Source organism: Anopheles aquasalis, chromosome 3 (assembly GCF_943734665.1).
Source record: "Anopheles aquasalis chromosome 3, idAnoAquaMG_Q_19, whole genome shotgun sequence".
Lineage (NCBI taxonomy): Eukaryota > Metazoa > Arthropoda > Insecta > Diptera > Culicidae > Anopheles > Anopheles aquasalis.
Genome location: NC_064878.1, coordinates 29,729,096 through 29,736,595, shown reverse-complemented (window position 1 = coordinate 29,736,595; position 7,500 = coordinate 29,729,096). Strand labels below are relative to the sequence as shown.

The window sequence follows — 7,500 nt, the reverse complement described above, 5'->3', positions numbered from 1 at the left end:
TCACGATCTGGTCGGCGATCGCTTACAAGTCGCTCGATAACTTCGGTACGGTGGGAATAATTGGGAATAATGCTGCGTAAAATAGACATTATGAGTCAGAGCGGCGGCAGTGCCGGCTCGACATATCGATCGATCGCGATCGCAAAGCGTGGTGTGGTCCTGCAAAACTGCAAGAAAGCGAGTGAGAGACAGAGAGAACGAGACAGAGAGTAAGAGGATGCCGATAATGTGTGTGGCAGCATTTTCCGTGGCGTTCTCTCGGACGCCTCTGGTGGGATTTTAGCTTCGGTACGCCAGTAATCGATACCCTCGGGGTTCGTCATGCACGCCGTCAGCATAAAATCGGTTCCACCCGCTTCTCCTCCTCCGCTGGGTGGCTGGTTGAACCGACAATTAGTGAAGATCAAGATTTCTCGCCCCGCTAGAGACCCGCATTGACAAAACGCAGCGAATGGGAGAGGAAGAACGGAGCAAAGCTGGCAGCAGAGCTGGCATCGAATCTCCATGCTCCACGGATTGATCGGATCGGACACAAGGTGGCCAGCGCGGTGCAGGGCAGCGCAGGGCAGGGCAGGGTATTCGTTTCATTTTCGACGATTATTCATCAGAATAATCTTCAGAGCTCGAGCTCTCCCAGTGTGCCTGCCCGAGAAGCGAACAGATGAGTGCGATCAGGTGAGCGTTGGCAAAACCGAAGCGTTTCGGGGAAATAATTTCATTACCCCGCCCTTGACCAATGATCTATCCTTCGGTCAGCTTCGAACCGCGAGCGATTCACATCGACGTTTATGACTATTCAAAATAACTCTCCGCTCCGGGTCCGGCTGCTGCTGGCAACAAATCGAAGTATCACATCGGACACAATGTGGATTACGTGAGCGGGACCCACCGGGAGACAGACCGAGACCGAGGCTTAGGCCGACAAAAGACGCCCCGAGCGCGCGTGCACACCCGGCTGCCGGTTTTTTTTTTGTTCGCTGCCGTTCGCGTTCGATGAAGGTTTTGTGAAGCGCTTGGTTTTTTTTTGGCTTTTATTGCTCCAAATATAAGTTGTTTTTGGTTGGCCGAGGAGCTGCGGCATCCTTTCATCTGGCCAAACGGATGGGAGTCTTTGTGGTGTGGAGTAGTGGCTGCCATATAACGCCTGCGCTACGTTAGGAGCCCGCACTGACAGAGGCACGTATACGAGTGTCTGTCCGGTGTGTCGTCGAATCGGTCGAAGAAGACGATCTTTTGACGGAGCGGGAGGTTTAGGTCGAAAGCTCATTTGTTTTGACTCGAATCAATTACGTTTTACGACACTGCTCGGTTCACTTAGGCCTCGGTTCGTGGCTTCGCGTTCAATTAACACGTCCTCGCATCTCGCAAGATGGCCGTCAGGATCGCGTCAGAGCAGAGAGAGGGTGAGGAGGGTGGGAGGGGGACCAAAGAGTCATCTCGCAGTAAAGTGTAAGATTTTGTTCTCCCTGCCCTTCCCTGCCCTGTTGCCCTTCTGCTCCTCCCTTCATCGTGCAACCATTTCCACCTCATTTCTATTGCCAGCGAGAAACCGAACCTGCTCGCTCGCAAGATCGCCCGATCGAAGGGAGTGATCCGCGATGCCACCCCGATGCTGCGGCATCTTCACACGAAATGCGAAATGCGTATGGTGGTGGTGGTGCACATCTCGACAAATGGCCGCCGTTGTTTGCGGTGCCACTTGAGAGCAACAGTAATAAAAATTAAGCCGCGAGACCTTCGCCAGTACGCCGCCCTGCACCTCGGTGTTGCTTTTCTCGACGTGAACATGAATAAATAGTGCGCCCCGCGCCCCTGTCCTGCGATTGAAGGGTGAGAAAATGTATTTAGATGATCTTAGATCCACCACGCACCTCAAAACCACTTCACCACTCGCAATTTTCCGCACAACGCACACCCACGGATTGGCATCCTCGCACAAAACCCTTTCTTCTTCTTCGGGGGGAAGGCAGTGGACAGAGGCAGTGGAAAGTGGATTTTTCGACCAATCTGTTTCATATGCAGGAATCTCGAATCGAATAGCCCAGTAGAGAGGGCGAGGGTGGTGGAGGAGACGCAGATTCCGAGACGCGCAATGGCGGAGCGGCCATCGTGGCCATCGCATTAGCAGCACCGTGGAGGTGGTGGCTAGCGGTCCGGCAGCAGGGCGTATCGAAATCACTTGATTTCCCCGCTATAAAAACAAATATGTTGATTAATGATGTTGATTTGTTTCATATTTCTTGCGATGTGTGTTTTGCATTTTGTGTCTGTGTCTGTGGTGGTGTGTTGAGTGTGTGAGCGAGGCAATGTGATGTGTTTTAACGATCATCTGTCGCCTCTCTTCTAGGAATAGGAAATGCAGCCGAGGCAGTCTATTAATGGCCTGCTCTACCTGCTGGTGTTGATAGTGTGAGAGGCATCACCTAATCACCTGCCCGGCCCAGCCCAGATGATGATGCTTTCATCACCTCAGCTCAGTCCCAAAGGAAAGGAGTTTGATAACTTTTTACCCTAGTAAATGAATCAAACTCTAAACAGGATTCAGTTTACACGCCCCACTCCACGTCTTGAGCTTAATCCTGAAAATGAATCGCATCGAAGCACCCCAGCAACCGTTGCCACATCTTATCACCAAGCGACAACGACGATGCGACCATTGAAAGCGTGTCAAAGCGTGCGCCATAGCGATCGCTTCCGCGCAGAAGTGCTCCGCAGCTGCGCGGAGGCTGCGCGATTGCTGCCAGTACTTGCCTCGCGCACGAAACCGTGGGAAATAAACCTATTTAACGCCCTCGACCGGTTGGTGGGGCCCGGCCCACCTGGGGACTGGGTGGTGTGTGGACGCTTTCTTTTGTTCGCCCGTTCGTGTCTGGTGGCGTGTCCGACAGCATCGCGACCGCGAAAGCAAGATACGCGACCACAGATTACTCGCTCGCTATCTCCTTGCTCCTTTCTCTCCTATCAGTAGAGGTGCGCTCGTGCTGCTGTTCGCTACGTCCTGGCATGTGAAAGGGTGCCCGGTGTTAGTGCACACCGAGTGCGCCGGTTGTCATCTCGGTTTTAGAGCACAGTGCAACCACGATTAGTACAGCGGAGCGTTCGTGTTTAGGCTTCAAATGTGTGTCTCTGGATAATCGAGAATGTTTTCTGTTAAAGTGATCACTATTTGATCGAAATTCATCTACAACAAAGCCGAATCTGTTGCTTATCTACCTAACAAGTGTTTCTGCCGACTGTTATACGACACTTACGATATTAGTATTCGCTTCTCACCTCACCATAAACAATCTGAGCAAATGCGCAGACTTGTCTTGACGTACATGATGCATGATTTATGCTGTGGCAATACATCACTCACGGGAATGCGCACACACCGAGTTCACAGTTCAGTTCCGCTGCGCTTCCAAAAAGGTGCTTGCTGCTGCTGCCCTGCTGCTACCTGACAGCAAACGACGTGTCGGAGCTTTTGGCTATTTGTTTTTTAATCGCAAAATAAACCCCCAGGCAGCCGACTGCAGCCGTTTGCCAAGGTTGCAACCGCGTCGCTGCTGCATACGAAATGCAGTCCCCGGCGGTCGGCGTCTGGAACTGTCAAAAATGTTGGCAAATAGTTTCCGGTTCTGGCACCGGCGGCACCTAATATTCGTATGTACACGGATCCAGCCAGTTGTAAGCATGAAACATTATCATCAGCAGCAGCAGCAGCAGCGGGCTAGCGATATGAATTAATAATGGCAATAATCAGCAAAATAAAGACAACCACTTAGTAGGTGGCGTTTATGGTGCGAGGGTGAGCGTGTGCACGCGTCCCTCCCTGGGCGCAGTTGCAGCCGGGGTGCCACCATGCAGAACATATTATTCGCGGGAATTCTGACATTCCGCGCCGTCGCTGGACACACGCCCGCGAGGGGGGTGGGGGGTGTCTTTGTCCGTCCGTGATGAGCCATGGATACCGCGCCACGTCTTTATGGCGCGTGTGATGCGTGCACACGCGCATCTCGGAATCACCTGCAGCACAACGGCGTCCAAGACGGCGATGGAGAACAATGAGGTGCAATTTTGCAATATCATTAATCGTCACCGGCACTCGGGGGTTGCTAGGATGCGCACGCAGCGCTCCACACATCCGCTAATGGATGGCTTCGGTGAACCACTTTCCCCACCTTTCGGGGATGCGCCTCGGTGGAAGCCCGCGCGGTTTCTGTGCCCGCGAACCCGTGACCGATTTCGGACGGTTTGTGATGTTCTGATTGTTATTCACCTGTGTCGCGGCCACTACGCGACTCCCTCACGTCACGTCACTCCCGCGTTTTAATGGCCGACAGACGATGGATACTTGTTTCCCCCCCCCCCCCCCCCCTCTCTCTCGATTTTTAATTTATATTTGCGAGCGTCCAGCCTAGTGGCCCGTTCTGCCATTTCTTTTAATCATACAAAAAAAAAACAGCCCGATTTGCTCCTGTAATGGCCCTAAAAAAACATGGTGCATCGCACACCTTTTTCGGAGGTTTCGGAGGTGGCCACGGTCTATTGAGGATAATTAAAATGTGATTTACAAACACCCTGGTGCTGGTGGTACGTGGTGGCAGAAGCGCATTCGGGCGAAGGTGTTCCATTGGCGGCAGTTTCAAACGCGCCTTCCGACTCCGACGCCCGACTGCATTTGCACCTTAATTGCACTCGTGAGGATTTCACGGTTCATGTTCGGTGTGTGGTAGCGGTGCGCAGTCGGTCGACTGTTGCTAATCAAAATGGCAACATTTTATGCCCATCAACTTTATGGTTTGACACGTCTTTACTGAGGTACCACTCTTTAAATGTGGAAGACTTCCTTGTCCTCTGTCTTGGGTTCGATTTGGAGCGAGAAGTACACAAGGACTCACCCCGTTCTAACATCTTCTTTAAGTCTGAACTCACTTCTACGACTATAATATTTGATTAAAGACCATTCGACCGGACTTTGGGGAACTAAAATGAACTTTGTATTAAATAGTAACATACCTTGTCAAACTGCTGTGCCGGCTAGTAGTTGGTGAACGAGTAACTTCTTCCAAATCCTCTTTTACTTCCTCTCTCTTTTTCTCGCCACAATCCTTCAATCAATCGATCAACTTCACGGTTTCCGATTCTCACACTCAACAAACAACTTCGTCCATACAGGATACAGGCTTCACAGCCCGGGAACTGCTGGGTAGCCCAGTTGACACACGCGTACACAGACACATACAAAAAAATCACACAAAAAAGCGGTGGCCAAGTGTTTGTTCACTAGTTATGAACACACCAAGCAGCGATCGGCGATCGCTCTTCACTCTTCATTGAAATGTCACAAATTGAAGGATCTGCCGAGGCGCAACCAAACGGCCCGTGGCAGTGGGGTTGGTCGGATTGTCGCTCCACAAAAGGCACAGAAAAGGCCCGAGCTCTAGTTAACGCCCCTTGTGCTAGTTGTCACAAGCAATTCTCATATCGTGCACGCGCCAACCACGCTCGATCGCTCGATGTGGTGATATAGTTTTCTCACGCCTCCGTGTTACAGATCCGACGGTTTTTGGTTCGCGTTCGACCAACAACTACAACAACAACAACAACAACAACAAAAAAACACACATACAAAATGTGTCTCCCTTGTTTGCGCCTGTTTGTCGTACGGTTTAGCACTCACTGGTTTGCCGCTGTCACGCTGTTCCGATTTATTTTTTTGTTGTTGTTCGGGGTTCAGTTGTTCCTGAATGATCCAATTTACACCTGTATTGATTGCTTATCCGCGACGACGATGATTTAGAGCCGGTTCACCGCAATAACTAGGAACACTAATAGTTCCTTTTCCGTTGACAATCAATTGGGAATAACTGGATGACCACAAAAGGTGTTTCTTGTAGATCGTTGTAGCGCCTTGCTGGCCTTGGTAGAACTTGATCACTAGGTCACTTGATTAGGTAATCACACCAGTGCTTCCGATAACCGTGCGCTGTTAGAACCGGAGCGCAACTGACTGACCGAGGGCCGCACTGGTACTGCAACCTGCACCGCGGGCAGAGAACTACAAGGCACTACCGAACGGGGTGGCAGGGGTGAAGAAGGGGGTGGTGGTGGTAAACCCCTTCCTCAGGAAGGAACCGCTTGGCGCGTGCTCAGCGGTACACAGGACACAGGGGGCCACATATGGCCAAAGCAAAACACTGCGCGGCTGCAACCACGACGACGACGACGATCACGCCGGTGACTTGAACGATGACAACAGCGACGAGCAGTGGCAGCAGCAACACTGGCGATGCGATCGTGATCGCGCACTTTCTGAGACTGAACCTCGAGGAGCTGAACCTGATCGGGGGTAGCCCCGGCCCGGGGCCCAGGTTCCTTCGGTTCGTTCGCGTTCGTTCGCTCGCTCGCACACAAACCGCCGGGTATATGCTAGGGGTGGTGGTGGTGGTGGTGGTGATGGTGACGGAGAGTGAGACGGAATCCGAAGCGTAAAACGGAACGCACAAGAAAAGCCGAACGAACCCCGGGACCCCGAGTTCCGAGTTCGACTCGACTCGACCGTTGAAGTCACCCTCTTGCGTTGCGCCTTGACGCTGCCGGCTGAGCTTCGGTCGATCGGTCGGAGAAGGGGATCTCCTCCAGGCCAGGGTTTGCACCAATGGCTGGCTGGCTCGGCGCTGACTTTGAGCCACACGTGCGCAATGGGGAGGAGTTTCGTGAGTTTTTTTTTTGTCTTATCGTGGCTCGCACGCTCAAAAGGGGAAAGGGATTCCGAAGTCAGTCTCGCGATCTGCTTTGCGCAAAGCAGCGCAGGGCGCGCATTTTGTGTCTCGCAGTTCCGTATTGCTCGGAGCTAGGTGATCGCTAATCAGCGTAAGGTAGCGAGTGCTCGTAGCAGGACACGCACTCAGCTCGCAGAGTTTTGCGAATGCCAACATTTGGACCTTCGCGGACCACCGTCGTCAGGCACCGTCCAGGTACGCTGAGGTGGCGATGCAGGCGGTCATGTTTACCGAAAAAGCTCGTAATGTTTGCTCATTCGCCAGCACCCATTACCCCCGAGTAGTGGACCGGGAGCGGAAAAAGGGACTGCACGGCACGCAAAAAAACTAAAACCTACCGGAGCCCCGAAGGGGAAGGACAGTTACTTTGATTAGTTTATAGTTTGTTTTGGGTCTCGATGATTTTATTGAACGCCTCTCATTTTTTTTTTGTTCTCCCTCTCGGTAAAACGACGACGACCTGGAACTTCGGGGACCCTCGGGGGTACAACGGTATACGGCGTTCCTCCCTTGGGTGCGGCTCCTACCTTTTTTGGGCCAGGGCCACCTTTCTCTGTGCTGTGCGAATTTGACCAGAAAAATGTTGCACTTTTTACCAAGCCCTGGCTACATGCCAATTTAGAATGGGTGCGTCCTTGCGGATGCCGCGCAAGGACGACGCTGGGTAGGTGGACGGTCGTGCTCCATTGCGATGCATACCTCGAGTTTTGGAGTTTATTGATGGCTCCGGTCG

The 7,500-nt window shown here is 52.3% G+C and overlaps 1 protein-coding gene across 1 annotated transcript in view; it reads right to left on the bottom strand.

The window, feature by feature from the left end:
• Nucleotides 1–5,111, bottom strand: part of LOC126578196 (knirps-related protein-like) — a 30,553-nt gene extending 25,442 nt beyond the window's left edge. The window contains exon 1 of the mRNA XM_050240518.1: nucleotides 5,002–5,111. The gene's annotated coding sequence lies outside the window, so the exon portion shown is untranslated. The remainder of the gene's footprint in view (nucleotides 1–5,001) is intronic.
• Between the last annotated feature and the right edge of the window lie 2,389 nt (nucleotides 5,112–7,500).